At 39.5% G+C, this 19,319-nt stretch overlaps 1 protein-coding gene across 1 annotated transcript in view; it reads right to left on the bottom strand.

Annotated features, from left to right (window-relative positions):
* MRPL1 (mitochondrial ribosomal protein L1) overlaps positions 1-19,319 on the bottom strand; it is a 156,481-nt gene that overhangs the window by 109,001 nt on the left and 28,161 nt on the right. Inside the window, exon 2 of the mRNA XM_077882610.1 lies at positions 14,447-14,567. The gene's annotated coding sequence lies outside the window, so the exon portion shown is untranslated. The remainder of the gene's footprint in view (positions 1-14,446; positions 14,568-19,319) is intronic.

Below are 19,319 nucleotides of genomic sequence, written 5' to 3'. Positions count from 1 at the left end.
GTTGGCCCTTGAGCAATATGGTGGTTAGAGGTGCCAATCCCCTGTAGAGCCAAAAATCCATGAATAACTCTTCACTCCCCAAAAACTTAACTATTAATAGCCTACTGTTGACTGGAAGCCTTATGGATAACATAAGCAATCGATTAGCAAATATTTTGCAGTTATATGTATTATATACTGTATACTTACAGTAAAGTAAACTAGAGAAAAGAGAATGCCACTAAGAAAATCATATGGAAGAGAAAATACATTTATAGTACTATACTGTATTTATCGAAAAAAATTTGCGTATAAGTGGAACCATGCAGTTCAAACCCATGTTGTTTGAGGGTCCATTATAATATGAAATCCTTGTCTAATTTGCTAAATCTTTATTTTTATTATTACTACTTTAATTCTAGTACAGTTAACATACAGTGTTACATTAGTTTTAGATGTACAGTATAGGGAGGCCTGGGTGGCTCAGCAGTTGGGCGTCTGCCTTCAGCTCAGGGCATGATCCTGGGGTCCTGGGATCGAGTCCTACATCGGGCTCCCTGGAGGAACCTGCTTCTCTCTCTGCCTGTGTCTCTGCCTCTCTCAGTGTGTCTCTCATGAATAAATAAATGAAATCTTTATATATATATATATATATACACACACACACACAGTATAGGGATTCAACAATTCTATGTATTAGTGAGTGCTCATCATGAGAAGTGTGCTCTTAATCCCCTTCACCTATTTAACCCATCCCTCCATCTACCCTCTAGTAACCATCGTTTTGTTCTCTGTAGTTAGGAGTCTGGGTTTTTTTGTTTTGCTTTGTTTTGGTTTGGTTTGGTTTGGTTTGTCTCTTTTTTTCTTTGTTCATTTGTTTTGTTTCTTACTAATTTGCTAAATCTTAAAGTTACCTATGACTACTTATCTTAGCCTTTATTCCATGAGAATTAAGTATCTTTCATCATCTATAAAAAGGCATTACCACAATTCATTGCAAAATCTGAATAAATTAAATTCAATGGCTAACCCTCCTTTGTCATTTATGTTACCTCTTTCAAATAATTTAGTAGATTAAAAAGAAACTACTTAGTTTTATGAAACTGTCCTTATCATGGTTGGCATAAATCTACCTGCTACGAAAATATTTCATTATCTTTACCCATTTTTTCCTAACAGATTTTTTCCCTCCTTGTTATAACCTGGTAAATTACTGGTAATTCCTTATGTTAACAGATCATTGTACTGGTTATACTGCATTTGCCACTGGTTACATTTATTCTTCACTTTTGTCCACCCTGCTAGGTGTACCCTTAGAGACTGACTCCTTTAAACTGCATCGCCTGGGCTTCCTTGCCTCTGGCTTCTCTCTGGGTTTGGCAGTAGGGAGCTCCAGTGAGAGAGGACAGGAAGAAAGAGAAGAGAAGGTATTGTCCTGCTCCCTCTGGCTGTGGTCCTGGAGGCGGCTGCATTTTGTCGTTGGCCACTGGTTCTTCCCGGCATCTCTCCTTCCACAGCTCTAGCTCTCACCTCATTTCTAATAACCACGTTTCCCCTTGTCCCTTCAGGCCTGGTGTGGCAGTAGCTCCCTCTCTTTCTCATGTATGTTTATTTCAACATTCCTTGGCAGTGCCCTTAACCCTGCCCGCACCTATGTAAATAGGTCCCCTTTTAAACTCTCTTTGGTTAAACTCTGAATTTGCCATGTTTCCTGCCAGACTTTTGACTAATACAGACATCTGGTCAATATATTATTAGATCAGACTTTAACTGAACTGGTGGGATAAACAAAAAAGAATTACATGTTTAGCAAAAAATTTTTGACAATATGTCAACAATAACAATTTCCACAGTTCAAAGGAAGCACAGGCAAGAAGTCATACATAGCAGGTTGTATTATGGTTGATTTTTGTTCTTTACTCTGTGCTAAGGTTTGTTTTATGGTAAGAACACCACCTTCATCTTATTTCCAAGGTGCAGTGTTATACCAGTCTGCTGAAACCCCTTCTGTCCATAAAAGAGATGGTCTTACCCCCATAACATATAACCCTTCCAACACAATACATATCCAATATTCAGATTTGTTCAGTCAAGAATAATGCCCTCGAGACTCCAGTGCTCTAACAAGATAGTTCTTCATGTTCTCTAGCATGTTCCAAGGCCCATAGAACAGTTGGAGGACATAGCTACTACAGTATGATCCTCTTTAGCTTTTCCCTCTAATGTGAGTTGCCAAAATGTCACATTCTTCAATTGTCTAAGCAGAAAGCTGTTAGATCATTCATACACAGAGACAGAGACATACATACACATCTCCTAAGGGGAAATATGAATTATCAGAGACAATGTGCCATATTAATACAGTATTGGGCCACAAATTTTTTTTAAATTATACTGACCACTAATTAAGCTAAAATTTTACATTTCTGTCTTCTTTTGAAAATAATTAGGAGGGAATCCCTGGGTGGTGCAGTGGTTTGGCGCCTGCCTTTGGCCCAGGGCGCGATCCTGGAGACCCGGGATCGAGTCCCACGTCGGGCTCTCGGTTCATGGAGCCTGCTTCTCCCTCTGCCTGTGTCTCTGCCTCTCTCTCTCTGTGACTATCATAAATAAATAAAAATTAAAAAAAAATAATAATTAGGAGACCAAGCCATACTGGCCCCATATTTCTACATGGCCACGACCCACTGGAACTAAGTAAGCATTGTACTTTGTAGATGGCATACCAAGCTCCACTAGCACCGCAATCATCATGGTTGCCTTTTTAGGCATTTCAGTCATTCACAAAGTCGCCTAGACCCTGCAGACACTTGGGTCTGGACCCTCTAATCCCACTACTTTTCAAATGTCCTGCCCTGATGTCTATCAGAATGAGAAATAGGCTTATTGCTGAAGAATAAACCTCCTAATGGTAGTTCCATTAGCAAAACACCAGGCCAAAGCTTCAAAATTACCACTTGTAAGGGTCTGACTAAATTCTTAGAGACAGTCCCTTTGCCTTCCATATTTTAAATGACTCACTTAAGGGTCTTTGCAACTGAACGTTATTATATTTTTTTTATTAAAGATTTTTATTTATTCCTGCGAAACACACAGAGAGAGGCAGAGACATAGGCAGAGGGAGAAGCCGGCCCCCCACGGGGAGCCTGATGTGGGACTCAATCCCAGGATCTCGGGATCAACGCCCTGAGCCAAAGGCAGACACTCAATTGCTGAGCCACCCAGGAGTCCCAGAAATTGATTATATTTGATAATTATTTATACAACTTGCTATGTTTTGTTACGTTGGTGGATATATCCTGATACTTTTTCTATTTTATATACTTTTGGACACAACTCTTAAAGAGTTTTTTTTTTTTCTATATTTTTTAATTTTTTTGAGAGAGAGAGAGAGCACTCTCATGAGTGCCCGAGCGGTACTGGGGGGCTGACGGAGAGAGAGAGAGAAGCACTCCCACGGAGTGTGGAGCCCAACACATGGTACTCTATGTGGGGCTCCATCTCAGCACCCTGAGATCATGACTTGAACTGAATGAAGTCAGACGCTTAATCAACTAAGCCACTCGGGTGCCCCAAGATACACTAGCTTTTATTATACTAGTCTGAGCTCACTCAATTATGCTTTTTAAGTGGATGAATTATTAAATGTTTTTTTCCATTTGAATCGTGGATGAGTTTTGTCCACTTTGAGTCAGTTTTATATGCTGCAGAAGGTAATATATAGTACTGAAACAGAGAAATCAAGGAGATCCCTTGAAGGACTGCTTTTTTGCTCCTTTTCCTGCTTCTATTCTTGTTAAGACCTGCACCCCTACCCTACATATACCTTATCATACAGATAATGTATGTCTTCTTTGTAGAGGTCAAGGAGTTAGTAATTCTTTTGAAGTCTTCAGCACAACAGATAACATCTAAGGAGTGACATTTTCCAAGACCACTGACTCACCAAGACCCCTGGCTCCAGGGCACAAATGACTTAGAGGGGTCAACTGAGCATTCGGCTTTAACCAGTTCCTGGATGTGTGAGAAGAGCTATACACCAGAACACAATCCATAATAAAAACCCTAGACCCCAAGCAAAGAAAAGAGTCATTCTCTTTTCCTTTCCGAGTTTCCCAGATGCTCCGTCTGTATCTACTCTCTGTCTTCAATAAATTCTGCTCTCACTTCCTTCCAGCTTGCATTTGATTTCTATCCTGCACAAAGCCAAGGACACTTTTGGCTGAAACTGCAGGACTCCTGCTCCGCCCCATCTGGGTCCTTGGAGGCAGCCAGCCTGCATCAATGCTAGTTGAGACATTTTTAAATTCCCACCAGAATTCTTCTTTGAGGCATATCCACTATAATCTCGACCCATTTCTTAAACTTGACTTCTTGCATTACGTATGGAAATAAAATGGAACATTTTACTTTATTTGGTTTGAAATAAAATATTTTAAAAAGAGGGGTCACCTGGGTGGCTCAGTGGTTGAGCATCTGTCTTCAGTTCAGGGCGTGATCCTGAGTCTGGGGATCCAGTCCCACATTGGTCTCCTCACAGGGAACCTGCTTCTCCTTCTGCTTATGGTTTTATTTATTTATTCATGAGAGACACAGAGAGAGGCAGAGACATGGGCAGAGGGAAAAGCAGGCTCCATGCAGGGAACCACATCGTCCCGGAACTCCAGGATCATGTCCCGGACCGAAGGCAGGCGCTAAACCCCTGAGCCACCCAGGGATCCCCTCACAGAGTGCATTTAAACTTTGTCACTACCAGCTTAAAAATACCAATAAAAAAAAAGATGGTCTTGTTTCATTTGTAGAACCTATTAACCAACTGGTATGTAATCTGTTAACCAAATTAACTGAATCTTTCCAATGCCTCTGTAAACAAATCGACTGATTTCCATTGCACTCTGAAAACCTGGCTAGTAATCTTGTAGCCGGAGCACAGGATACAAGAGCACCTGGCTCCAGGACTCCCAAACAGACCAGGGAAGACCACTCACCACTGAAAAATCCAAAGGCAGAGAAATGAGTGATGGTGAAACAAGAAAGGAATTTAGTTCAGTGCGACCAACACTGGCGGTGGACTAGCCTAGTGTCTCAAAGACTGTCTCTAAAGTTCCGAAAATACTTCCAGGTTTATATAAGGACAAAGGTGGGTGGGTACATGCAGGTAGGCAACAAAGGTCAAATTGATCATTGTCTTGGAATCAATCACACTTCTGGTATTGCTGCCTCAGGGCAGTTTTTATTGCTTGAAGGGTAGTTTCAACTCCCATCAGGAGATGCTTTACTGTTTTGCTGTCAGGGTTTTCTGCCTGAACCAGGAGATGAGCCGGAAAGAATAACCCAACTAGAAAGTCTGGGGTCAAAACAGAGTCAGCTGAAGTTCTCTTCCCATCTCTTCTGTAGTCTGCCCACTGATTATCCCACTAGTGGAGTTTTATTTATTTATTTTTTTAATTTTTTAAAAAATATTTAATTTATTTATTCGAGAGAGAGAGAGAGAGAGGCAGAGACACAGGCAGAGGGAGAAGCAGGCTCCATGCACTGGGAGCCCGATGTGGGACTCGATCCCGGGTCTCCAGGATCCCACCCTGGGCCAAAGGCAGGCGCCAAACCGCTGCGCCACCCAGGGATCCCAAGAAAGGTTTTTCATATGAAAATGTATCTGAGTGCTTTGGAATTTTGAGAAAGCTGCTAAAAGCCACTAAAAACCACTGCTGCCAAATTAGGCAAATTGCAAACAAAGCAATTGTAAAAATACAGAAAAGAGAATAAAGATATAGGATTCTTCCTTCAGATTGTACCACAAGTTCTTGTTCCACCTTAATGCAAATACCTATAACATACTTACTATGTGTGAGACAAATGTTCTAAGTGATTAACATATATTAACTTATTCTCTTATGAGATAGGTACTATTATTACTCTCATTTTACAGATGAGGAAATTAAAGACGAGAGAGGCTAGGTAAGGTGCTCTAGATAATTACATGGGGGAGCCCATTTTTAAACCTAAGAATTCTGAGTTCTAACTGAAACATTGGCTATCACAGGCGATGCATTTTATGTGTATTTTCTGAAAAAGACAATTTAGAACAATCAGCAGATCCATATTCAAAGAAAAGTTTAGCAAATGAATGAGTTCTACACATTTTAAACTTTAAAAAATCTTTAAGGTATGTAGTTATCATTTTTTTGTGATTATCATCTTATATGATGAACAAACCAGCCACTCAGTCCAAATGAGTTGAATAAAAAGCTTTCTAAAAAAAAAAAAAAGCTTTCTTCTACACAAAGAAGAGTCACGTTGAGTCACATGTTAAAAAGTTATTAAAGAAGACAATTTAGATTAGGCAAACAAAATGAGCACTTCGCGACGTGCTCCTTTGGAGAACTGTAAAGTGGGGTGGAGGATGAGAAGCTTTTATAAGATAAGGAATAAAGAACAAGGAAATGAAAAGCAGAAAATATCTGATTGGCTAGGGCCAAATAGTCGACTTTGAGGTAAGAAAGCCCAAGTTGGCTGGCATTTGTGGATCAACTAAGTGATATGCTATGTTTCTGGCCAAGCAGAGCATTTACAGGGACACAAAAGTTATCTCAGTTTCAGTTTGCTGACCTGGCATCTCATGTAGGAGCAGCTCCATCTTGGGTCTAGATATCTGTTTCAAAATACACTATAAAAATAGAGTGTTTTCTCTTGAGAGAAAGAATAGAATTTGACATTAAAAAGAGCAGAATAGGGCAGCCCTGGTGGCTCAGCAGTTTAGCGTCACCTTCGGCCCAGGGCCTGATCCTGGAGACCTGGGATCGAGTCCCACATCAGGCTCCCTGCATGGAGCCTGCTTTTCCCTCTGCCTGTGTCTCTGCCTCTCTTTCTCTCTCTCTCTGTTCCTCATGAATAAATAAATAAAATCTTTAAAAAATAAATAAATTAAAGAGCAGAATAGTCTTTTCAACAAATGATGCTAGGACAATTGAACATCTAAATGCAGAAGAAATGAACCTTAACACACAGCTTATACCTTACTCAAATTGCTCAGAATGGAACAGACATAAATGTGATACAAAAAAAAAACTATAAAACTTCTAGAAGCGTAGGAGAAACTCTAGGTGACCTTGGTTTTGGCCATAACATGTTAGATAAAACACCAAAGGCACAATCCATGAAAGAAAAAACTGACAAATTAGACTTTATTAAAATTTCAAGATTTTGTTCTGTGAAAGACATCTAAACAGAATGAGAAGACAAGCCACAGACTGGGAGAAAATATTTGCAGGCCATGTATCTGATAAAAGACATATCCAAAATATGTAAAGAACGTAAGTACTGTTAATAAAACTAAAATGAATATTCTGTTCATACATTTTTGCTAAGTGTTTGCCCATTAAAAAAAAATAAGAGTTCTGGAAGGACAATTACTGGGTCAGAGAATATGAACTCTTTAAAGCATGCATCTTAATTTTTAAAAAGTGATATTTTATATATTTGTGACAAAATTAATTATTCTATTAATTCCAAATGAGGCAGAGACAGTATAATAAGAATGGAAGGAATTTCAGCTGACTCTTGGCTGATCTCAGACTACCTGGTTGTGTTTTTCCTTCCAGGCGGTCTCCTGGCTCAAGCAGATTACCCTGAGAGCAAAGCATCCCCGGATGGGAATTGGAACTGCCCCTTGGGGTGCCTGGGTCAGCTCAGGTCATGATCCTCAGGGCCTGGAATCAAGCCCCATGTCATGCTCTCTGTTCCACTGGGAGCCTGCCTGCCACTCCCACTGCTTGTGCTCTCTCTCTGTGTCAAATAAATAAATAAAATCTTAAAAAAAAAAAAAAAAAAAACCACAAAAAACCAAAACAAAACTACTCCCCCCAGTAGTAAGCACTGCCCTAAGCCTGAAATACAGGACCAGTGATTGACTCCAAGACAATGATAGATGTGACCTTTGCTGCCTAACTGCATGTATCCACCCACCTTTGTCCCACATTTTCCATATATAAACCTGGAAGTATTTTTGGCACTTGGTCTTTGAGCTGCTAGTCCACTGTTTTCCTGATGTTGGCCTCACTGAACTAAATTGCTTTCTTGTCTCACCCACCACTCATCTCTCGGCCTTTGGATATTGTTAGCGGCAAGCGGCTACACCTGGTCTTTTTGGCAGCCCTGGAGCCAGGTGCTCTTGCACCCCTGTGCTCTAGCTACAAGAACAAGGAATGTTGAAAAGGAAATGAACATAGGTGAGTAAAACACATAATTGAATAAAAGCAGAACTAGGATTTGATACTAAAGAAATAATAACTAACTCATACATAATGTTTGCTTTATGCTGGTATATATATACCACATATATAAACTCCTCTTATTCTATGACAACTCGATGATGTGAGTACTATTATATATTATGCCCATTTTATAGGTAAAGAGATTGAGGCATAGAGCGATTTTTTTAAAAACTTGCCCAAAGTCACATGGCTAGTAATGAAAGAAGTGCCATTTGAATACAAGGCTTGCCTCTGTTCTGTACGGTCTGCTATTATACTGTATACCATCATTGAAGCCAACAATCATTCCTCAAATGTCTACCATACACGAGGCATAATATAAGACATAACAAGAGAAACAAAAGATTTTTGCTCATGAGAAATCCATAATGTTATGGGAGAAACCTGCAGCTAATTCATTTTGGAAACAATTAAGAGAACAACTTAACCCAGGTGGGGAAAATCTCAGGTTTCAAATGAAAGTTGAGAGATCATTAGTGACTTAAAGAATGGTGTGGGGGCAGTCTGAGCGGCTTAGCGCCGCCTTCCGTCCAGGGTGTGATCCTGGAGACCTGGGATCGAGTCCCACGTCAGGCTCCCTGCATGGAGCCTGCTTCTCCTTCCACCTCTTTCTATGAATAAATAAATAAAATATTTTTAAAAAAACAAAGAATGGTGTGGAAACTGTTAAGTGATGGGGGAAAAGAGACTAGCTGAGGACAAAGCACACTGACAAGTCCTTGAAACAGGGTGAGTGACATTCCTCTATAGATTCAACTGCCTCGATGTTCATACTTTGCTAAGGGCAGAAGGCAATCGTAGTCTAACCCCTAGGATCCTGTGAGTCTACTTTAACATATAAAAATTCCTTAGAAATTTCTCCTTATCTCTAAACCCCCAAGATATGTATTGGAGATCATCTGCCAAGTACATGGCCCACCAATACACATCGGAAGGGTCTCATGACTCAGGTTTTATTAAATGGTAATAAGTGACCTTTCCCCAACAATAGCTGATCCCCTCAAGGTCCTGGAATACTGGCTTCCAGAATTCCCTAGAGAGTAGGCTATTTTCCCACCCTTCCCAACCCCTCCCACTCCCAGGTATATAATCAGCCACCCCTCACAGGCCCCGGGCAGCAGCTCTTCCTGCCCACGGGTCCTGTCCCCAGGCTTTAATAAAACCACCATTTTGCACCAAAGACATCTCAAGAATTCTTTCTTGGTCATCGGCTCTGGACCTCACTCCACCAAACTTCACCTATATTCCAAAACTTCATCAATAAGGATGTAAAAAACATTCACAGGAGATTGAATTTAGGTAAATTGTTTATTAAGAGCCCTGATCATTAAGTAAATAACATTTGGAAAAATAGGCTTCAGGCTAATTTGTTTTAGGTAGGCCATTTTAAGCAAATATTTTTGTTTTTATTTGCTTGTTTAGGATTAGTTTTACATGAAAGTCTTCTTAAGAACCTGCTATGAAAACCAGCGAGAGTCTGGAGATACTTGTATGGCTAGAAGTTGATGCCCTATGGCCATGGGTCAGAATCCAGAGAAGCGCTTGTTAAAACACAATAGGTCCCACCCCTAGACTTTCTAATTCACTAGGCCTAGGGTGCACCAAAACTCTTCCATTTTTTAAAGATCTTATTTATTTATTCATAAAGACACAGAGAGAGGCAGAGGTACAGGCAGAGGGAGAAGCAGGATCCATGCAGGGAGCCCGACGGGGGACTTGATCCGGGGTCTCTGGGATCACACCCAGGACTGAAGGCTGCATTAAACTGCTGAGCCACCCAGGCTACCCAACTCTTACATTTCTAACAAGTTTCCAGGGTGATGAAGTGACTTTGATAATTCCTGAAGGAGACCACACCTAGGAAGCCGCTGCCCTGGAGGGATCACTAACTGGGAGGGAGGTTGTTATTTGGGAAGCCTTCACAGCTGAGTTTGTAATGGAAAACGTTTGTAATGAGAATCCAAGGCATAGTGGATTCTGGAAAGGGTTTGGCATTGACAAAAGCAGGGATTGTCAGAAAGGGTTCTCGGAAATCAAGTGGTGTAGGATGTTTGTAAGTTAGGAAAGATGGGTGGGAAACCTGACAGAAAAAGCAGCCCTTGCCTGCTAGGCTATTGAGCTTGACTTGTCACGGAGTCCTCGGGGATTGGAGGCTTTTAATGAAGACAAGGGAGAAACAGTAATAACTTCATCACAAAGCTCCTTAGGCACCGATAAAAGGTAGGGATACCTGCCACATTCCTTAAAAAATGAGAAAAATAGAACTTAATGCAGAAGTACTACACACAATTATCTCTAAATGATCTTTTCCCAAACAAAAGTCTGGAAGTGGGCTGCATCTTCCAAACAGAGGGACTTCTATTAGACATTTTATATTAGAAACTCAAGACAAATTTATTTAATGCTGTAACAACATTTAAATAGAAGTATTTCAATTTTTCTTCCTTTCTGGTTGTAGCTAACTACCTGGGAGGGGAATATAGTTGACTTTTCTAGGCAGATTTTGACATTTAAAATCATGCATTAAGCCCAAGGGGTAGGAATTTTCATTACTTAGGTTTACTTTCAGGAAATCAAATTGCTGTTTGTATAATGTTATCCAGCAGGATTTGTTCCATATTAAAAATCAAAAGGACATTGTAAATGGATATTAATAATACCTCAAATTTATTTAAATTTTAGTAGGGAATTAAAGCCAACGCAATAATAATGTACATTTGTCAGTGATTATACTGAGACATAAGGCTGGTCAATACTTCAAAGAGGCAGGTAAAGCTAAGAACAAGAGTTTGGGATTGAAAAAAGTAAAGCACCCAGAAATCACTCAGAATTCATGTTGAAAATGCAACTACGAAACAAAGGAATTTGGGGCTTATTAGTCAAAAGTTTTAGTTCAACATTGATGTTCTTCAACCATCTTAACTGATGCTTAGCCTTGGAGAAGTCTAGGCATTAACTGGCAAATGCCAAGGATAGATTGTGTTCTAAGAGTCACATGCCACAAAGGAAAACTCTGAATTTCCAGAACAGCTTGTAAATCCAACTGTGAATGCCTCATTCACAGGAACAATAGGCAGAAGAGAAAATGCTATTCAGAACACAGAAGATGAAGAGAGGTGAATATCCAAAGCCAAAGAAATTGAATAAAAATTCATGTGAATGTTAAATGAAGTGAGGGGAAAAAACCTTACTCCTGCATGCAAACAACTAGAGTAACTCAGTTAATTCCAAAAAAGCTGTAGGAAAATATTCAATAAAAATGTAATAACAAAAGAGAAGGAAAGGAAAATAGATTTAGTAAAAGCTGACCTACTGCCAAAAATATAACTTTCCCCTCTTCCTTCAAAGTTATACTTATCAATATGAGCACTTTTTTTTCAGTGAGCACCTTTCCATCAATTTTAAAATGTGGAATTCAATAAAATATAGCAAAGAAACCTCAGTAATTCAGATCCATTTAAACTTTGTTCATATTCTCTTTCTCTCTTCTCTCTCTTCCTAGGCCTAGAGCAGAAGTAAACTATATTTTGGCACTGGAGAAGAAATGTGAGTTTGTGCACTTAAAGGGTGCAAAGCCTGAAAAAAAAGCACAAGGCCTAACTAATAGTGGTTATAATATTTACTACATATAAGTTATAAACCACGATGCTAAACCATACCTGTAGCAGGCAGACACTTCTTATCTGGCTTAGTCTTTCATCTTTTCCTGACAAGCATTAACAAATGAACCACTACTACTGCCATGGAAGAAAGCTCTGCAGTTCTACCCTTTGTTCTGGGGAGACAACAGGGCTAATGAACATCAAATTGTCTTCACTGCTGCCTACCTTTGGGATCTTAAGCAAAGCATTCATTCATTCATTCATTCATTCATTTAATCATTCTTTTTAAACTCAGATAATAGCACTAGAGGAATAGTTGTGAGGAATAGCTAATTAAATAATATGCAAGTACTTTGCCAACATAAAATTAATCATTTCTTTAGAAACTGAGATATCATATACAACTTGTTTATTAAGTCAAATTTTTTTCACTATCAACGTATTTGTTAAATCAGATTTCCCTGAAAATAAGTAGGAAAATTTTAAAGATAACTTTTTTTAATAATAAATTTATTTTTTATTGGTGTTCAATTTGCCAACATACAGATAACACCCAGTGCTCATCCTGTCAAGTGCCCCCCTCAGTGCCCGTCACCCAGTCACCCCCACCCCCCGCCCTCCTCCCCATCCACCACCCCTCGTTTGTTTCCCAGAGTTAGGAGTCTTCCATGTTCTGTCTCCCTTTCTGATATTTCCTACCCATTTCTTCTCCCTACCCCTCTATTCCCTTTCACTATTATTTATATTCCCCAAATGAATGAGACCATATAATGTTTGTACTTTCAGACTGGCTTACTCCACTCAGCATAATACCCTCCAGTTCCATCCATGTTGAAGCAAATGGTGGGTATTCATCTCTTCTGATGGCTGAGTAATATTCCATTGTATACATAGACCACATCTTCTTTATCCATTCATCTGTCGATGGACACCGAGGCTCCTTCCACAGTTTGGCTATTGTGGACATTGCTGCTAGAAACATCGGGGTGCAGGTGTCCTGGCGTTTCATTGCATCTGTATCTTTGGGGTAAATCCCCAACAGTGCAATTGCTGGGTCGTAGGGCAGGTCTATTTTGAACTCTTTGAGGAACCTCCACACAGTTTTCCAGAGTGGCTGCACCAGTTCACATTCCCACCAACAGTGCAGGAGGGTTCCCCTTTCTCCACATCCTCTCCAACATTTGTGGTTTCCTGCCTTGTTAATTTTCCCCATTCTCACTGGTGTGAGGTGGTGTCTCATTGTGGTTTTGATTTGTATTTCCCTGATGGCCAGTGATGCAGAGCATTTTCTCATGTGCTTGTTGGCCATGTGTACGTCTTCCTCTGTGAAATTTCTGTTCATGTCTTTTGCCCATTTCATGATTGGATTGTTGGTTTCTTTGGTGTTGAGTTTAAGAAGTTCTTTATAGATCTTGGAAACTAGCCCTTTATCTGATACGTCATTTGCAAATATCTTCTCCCATTCTGTAGGTTGTCTTTGAGTTTTGTTGACTGTATCCTTTGCTGTGCAAAAGCTTCTTATCTTGATGAAGTCCCAATAGTTCATTTTTGCTTTTGTTTCTTTTGCCTTCGTGGATGTATCTTGCAAGAAGTTACTGTGGCCGAATTCAAAAAGGGTGTTGCCTGTGTTCTCCTCTAGGATTTTGATGGAATCTTGTCTCACATTTAGATCTTTTATCCATTTTGAGTTTTAAGATAACTTTTAAAGAATATTGTAAAATCTTCTAGGTTACTAGGAAAAACAAAAACAAAAAACCAACACTGTTTCAGTGCCCAGCTTGGTATCCTTCTATTTGAAAAGTTATTCTGGGGATGCCTGGGTGGCTCAGCAGTTGAGTGTCTGCCTCTGGCCCAGGGCATGACCCTGGAGTCCCAGGATCAAGTCTGACATCAGGCTCCCTGCATAGAACCTGCTTCTCTCTCTGCTTGTGCCTCTGCCTCTCTGTGTCTCTCATGAATAAATAAATAAAATAAAAGTTATTCTGATTTTAAAATAGAATAAGATTAAGGTTTATTTAATGTATTCCTTCAACAAACATTTATTGATCAATTGCCATGTACCAAGAATATATGTATCAAGACTAACCCTGGAAAAAATAAACACACAGAAATATGATACAATAAAATAATCAAATACTTGTGAAAAGAAGGAAGCAAATGAAAATAATTTTCTTCCAAATGTCTACAAACTTATGCCATTGTGGTAAAATCTACTCTAGAAATTAGACAGTAATTCTTTTCTTTTCAGCCTGAGAATGATACCCATTACCTGAAATGTCTGGATAACAAGTCTATTTTCAGTTTAGGATTGTTAATATAGCACATTAAAATTCTTTTTTTTTTAAATAAGAAAAGTAGTAAAAATCCAAAGAGTATAAAATAAATATGGAAGTCTCTCCCCAGCAATCCCATTCCCCTTAGGAGTGAGTCTTAACTCACCACTATTAACATGTTTATTCATCTAGACTTTATTTTTCTGTAAACTAAATTATAATAGATGACCCCAGAAAGTAGGAATTTCCCAAGTATTGGGAAATTTGACAATCAAACCTCTTCTATAATTGATGAGAACCCAAGAGAAGCTTATGTTACCCAAAGACTGTCAACAGTGTATTTCCAGCGTTGTTTCCCGTAGTTGATCAGTGGTCTATGGTGCTTCCTTGCCACACCAGTGTATGAGTAGCAAAATACACAGAGCATATCTCTTCAACAGCTTCCTATCCTGTTGATGACCATAAGAGTTGAAAACTTCAAAATAATCACAGTATCAAAATTTGGTCATCACTCTTCACAGGGCTTTAGGTGGTCCTTAATATTCCTAGACTTGAATTTATGACACCTCATGTTGGATACTTCCAGCAGGGAGGACTTTAACATGCCCCCTTTCCTGGCCAGTCCTCTCATTCCAATGATGTCTGAGAGACCCTCATAATTCTGGCCAAACACATGTGAAAGGCAGGATAATGTTTATTTCTTCAATGTCTGTTTCTGGACAATTGCTTTATGTCAAAGAATATGTAAGGAAGAATACCTTGAGGGGCATCTGGGTGGCTCAAATCAACTCTTGTTTTTCTCAGGTCATGATCTCAGGGTCATGGGATTGAGTCCCATGTCAGGCTTCACTCTTGGCATGGAGTCTGCTTGGGATTCTCTCCCTTTCTCTCTCTTTCTGCACATACTCTTTCTTTCAAATAAATTAATTAATCCTTTTCTTTTCCTTCCTTATTTCTTTTTTTTTTTTTTTTTGAGAAGGAATACTCTGAGAGGAACTTAAAGCTAAATTTCTCAGAAAACTGAGGTCAAGGAGGTGAATAGATTTTTCCAAAATTACACAGCTGGTTGTTAGGCACAGTCAACTGAGGACCTGGGTCTCTATCCAGGTTAGAGTGATATAGGAGGTAAAGAAGTTTCTAGGAGGTGTAAGGTTCCCAAGAAAATAAAACAAAAATTTTTGGGGGATCCCTGGGTGGCGCAGCGGTTTAGCGCCTGCCTTTGGCCCAGGGCGCGATCCCGGAGACCCAGGATCGAATTCCACGTCAGGCTCCCAGTGCATGGAGCCTGCTTCTCCCTCTGCTTCTCCCTCTGCCTGTGTCTCTGCCTATCTCTCTCTCTCTCACTGTGTGCCTATCATAAATTAAAAAAAAAAAATTTTTTTTAAAAGGCAATATTTTAAAAGTATACAAAATATACCATGATTAGGTGCTTACAAGTCCTTTATGACTTCCAAGAAATTGCTACTGAGAGCAGAAAAATAGAAAAATGTTTAAGAAACATCAAAGGCAGGAAGCCTGGGTGGCTCAGCAATTGAGCATCTGCCTTCAGCTCAGGTGTGATCCCAGAGTCCCTGGATTGAGTCCCACATCAGGCTCCTTGCAGGGAGCCTGCATGTCCTTCTGCCTATGTCTCTGCCTCTCTGTGTCTCTCATGAATAAATAAAATCATTTTTTTAAAAAGAAACATCAAAGGTGAGATTAACAATTTAGACTCCTGAGTAAAACACTCTATGTGCCCCATGTAGACTGCTTATAAGATGTTTTAGATCAAAATACTTTCCAACAGTCAGAACAAAACCCAGCAATAAATTCTAGGAGTACATGAAGAGACTGTTACATCTACTAAGCATCTTAAATGAGGTTTGATTCTCAATTATAAGGATTACATTAATGCTCACATATTTCTGTTCTATGGCTCTTTGCTTTATGCCAAATCTTAGTTCAAATGTATAATCTGGGATCCCTGGGTGGCGCAGCGGTTTGGCGCCTGCCTTTGGCCCAGGGCGCAATCCTGGAGACCAAGGATCGAATCCCACGTCAGGCTCCCGGTGCATGGAGCCTGCTTCTCCCTCTGCCTGTGTCTCTGACTCTCTCTCTCTCTCTGTGTGACTATCATAAATAAATAAAAATTTTTAAAAAATGTATAATCTTAGGAATATGATAGAAAAATATGATAAAAATACAGATGATAGAGGTGTTTTCTTGTTTTTTAAAGGTTTTATTTATTTTTTCATGAGAGACACAGAGAGAAAGAGAAGCAGAGACACAGGCAGCGGGAGAAGCAGGCTCCCTGCGGGGAGCTCTATGCTGAACTCAATCCCAGAACCCCCGGATCACAATCTGAGCCCAAGGCAGACACTCAACCACTGAGCCACCCATGTGACCCAGATAATAGAGATTTTAATCCACATATTAAATGACCTTACTGGGGATCCCTGGGTGGCGCTGCGGTTTAGCACCTGCCTTTGGCCCAGGGCGCGATCCTGGAGACCCGGGATCGAATCCCACGTCGGGCTCCCGGTGCATGGAGCCTGCTTCTCCCTCTGCCTGTGTCTCTGCCTCTCTCTCTCTCTCTGTGTGACTATCATAAATAAATAAAAATTAAAAAAAAAAATAAATGACCTTACTGAATTTTCTTACCTGATTTTTTTCTTTTTTAAATATTTTATTTGTTTATTCATGAGAGACACAGAGAGAGAGAGACAGAGACATAGGCAGAGGGAGAAGTGGGCTCCATGCAGGGAGCCTGGCATGGGACTCTATCACGGGTTTCCAGGATCAGGCCCTGGGCTGAAGGCGGCGCTAAACCGCTGAGCTACCAGGGCTGCCCTCTTACCTGATTTTGATTGTAATTCTCCTTGAGTGACAAACATCCAACTCATAAATACCCAGGTTGCAAAAATAGGCTTTTAGACCACTATTTCATTTTATTTTATTTATTTTACTTTACTTTTAAGTAATCTCTACACCCAACATGGGACTCAAACTGACAACCGCAAGACCAAGAATTGTGTGCTCTACCAACTGAGCCAGCCCCGGTGCCCCAAGACCACTATTTCAAAACTAAATTTTTGGAAAGAAATTTTTTTGTTGTTAGTTGGGGTCTGGTGTTATGTGAGATGCATGAGAAACAAAGGTTGTAAGAAAATTTGCTTGCCATTGGCTGATTTGCAGTTTGCCTTTCAGTATGGCAGGCAGCTAAGTGCATGAGACTTTTGAGACTTAGTTTTTGTTTTTTTTTTTTTAATTTTTATTTATTTATGATAGTCATACAGAGAGAGAGAGAGAGGCAGAGACATAGGCAGAGGGAGAGGGAGAAGCAGGCTGCATGCACCGGGAGCCCGACGTGGGATTCGATCCCGGGTCTCCAGGATCACGCCCTGGGCCAAAGGCAGGCGCTAAACCGCTGCGCCACCCAGGGTTCCCGAGACTTAGTTTTTATACGAATTAGACATAGGTATAGTGAAGATATTTGGAAGTAATATTAGAAAATCATTTTTACTTCATTTTTAGTTTTTCATTTATATCTAATCCTTCTGTTTAAAAACCCTTTGATGATTTCTATTCATTTACCTTGATTTCAAGATATTGTCAAGCTGACCCATGGTGTTTCACTGAGACAAATATTTAATTCTACTGAATTTCATTTCAGTGGAGAGTTAGATCATTATTATATTCATTTAATAATATAATAACCCCTAAACTCTCCAGTATTTTGATATTTGGTGCTAAATCATTGACATACACAATTGGGTCAGTGTTTTCACTTTATACAGTCTTAAATAGAGCTCATAAGAAGCTCTCTTAGGTCAAATGCAATTATGCAATTAGTTAGGTCATGAAGTTCATCTCTTGGATTTCTACAGCTTCTATGCTTCAAATAGCACTTCTACATAGTGAAAAGTCTAGTCCTACAGGTTAAATATATAAATAATCTATACTAATTTTCTATACAAGGGCTTAGTGAAAAATATTTATACATTACAGGTTGTGGTTCAGAAACTTCAAGATAAGTAAAACTACATTTAAATTTAAATAGAAGTGACCTGATGAAATACTTATTGTTAGTGGCAGACAAATCAGGTCCTAAGAGTAAGAATGCCTGAATTTGAGATCTAGGTTGCCACATACAAGGAGAGCTTGTAAATTTGGAGATATCATCAGGCATCTCTGAATTTTCTTATCTGCTAAAATATGACACTTGTGATATAGCTCTGATTTCTTCAAAACAATAATATTGTAAAGATCAAATGAGCTAATTGTACTTTAAAAGGTTTTGTAAATTGTAAAGTGCTATGCAATCAGAAATATAGTAATAAAATATTTCTTTTAGAATGCAACGTAGTATCTCATTTTCTTTACCAAACTTAAGAAAACTGGAGAGGATTGGAATGGCATTATATTTTCTTGCTTTACCTCCATTGGACCTTTGCTGCACAACTCGTATTTAAGGTAACTAAGTTTATTGTCTTTGATTTTAATGCAGCAATGTTGTTTATATGATACTGTACCTATGTCCTCCATTAAGAATTTTTCTTTTTAAAAAATAATTACTTTTTTAAACATTAAAACAATTTTTAAAAGAAATTTTATTTATTTATTCACGAGAGACACACAGAAAGGCAGCAATATAGGCAGAGGGAGAATCAAGCACCATGCAGGAAGCCTAATGTGGGATTCAATCCCCAGACCCCAGGACCACACCCCAAACCAAAGGCAGCCGCTCAACCACTGAGTCACCCAGGTGTCCCTACATTTTTAAAATTTAAATTCAATGTGTCAACATATAGCATAACACCCAGTGCTCATCCCACATCCCATCACATGCTTTCCTCAATGCCCATCACCTAGTTACCCTATTCACCCACCTCCCATTCCATAACCCTTTGTATGTTTCCCAGAGTTAGGAGTCTCTCATGGTTTGTCTCTCTCTCTGATATTTCCCACTCATTTTCCCTCCTTTCCCCTATAATCTCCTTCACTATTTTTTATATTACCCATATGAGTGAAACCATATGAGGATTGTCCTTCTCCGATTGGCTTACTTCACTCAGCATAATACCCTCCAATTCCATCCATGTTGAAGCAAATGGTGGGTATTCATCTCTTCTGATGGCTGAGTAATATTCCATTGTATACATAGACCACATCTTCTTTATCCATTCATCTGTCGTAGGACACTGTGGCTCCTT

This window comes from Canis aureus, chromosome 33 (genome assembly GCF_053574225.1).
Source record: "Canis aureus isolate CA01 chromosome 33, VMU_Caureus_v.1.0, whole genome shotgun sequence".
NCBI lineage: Eukaryota > Metazoa > Chordata > Mammalia > Carnivora > Canidae > Canis > Canis aureus.
Note: the sequence above shows the minus strand (reverse complement) of the source record. Positions and strands in the feature narration are given on the sequence as shown.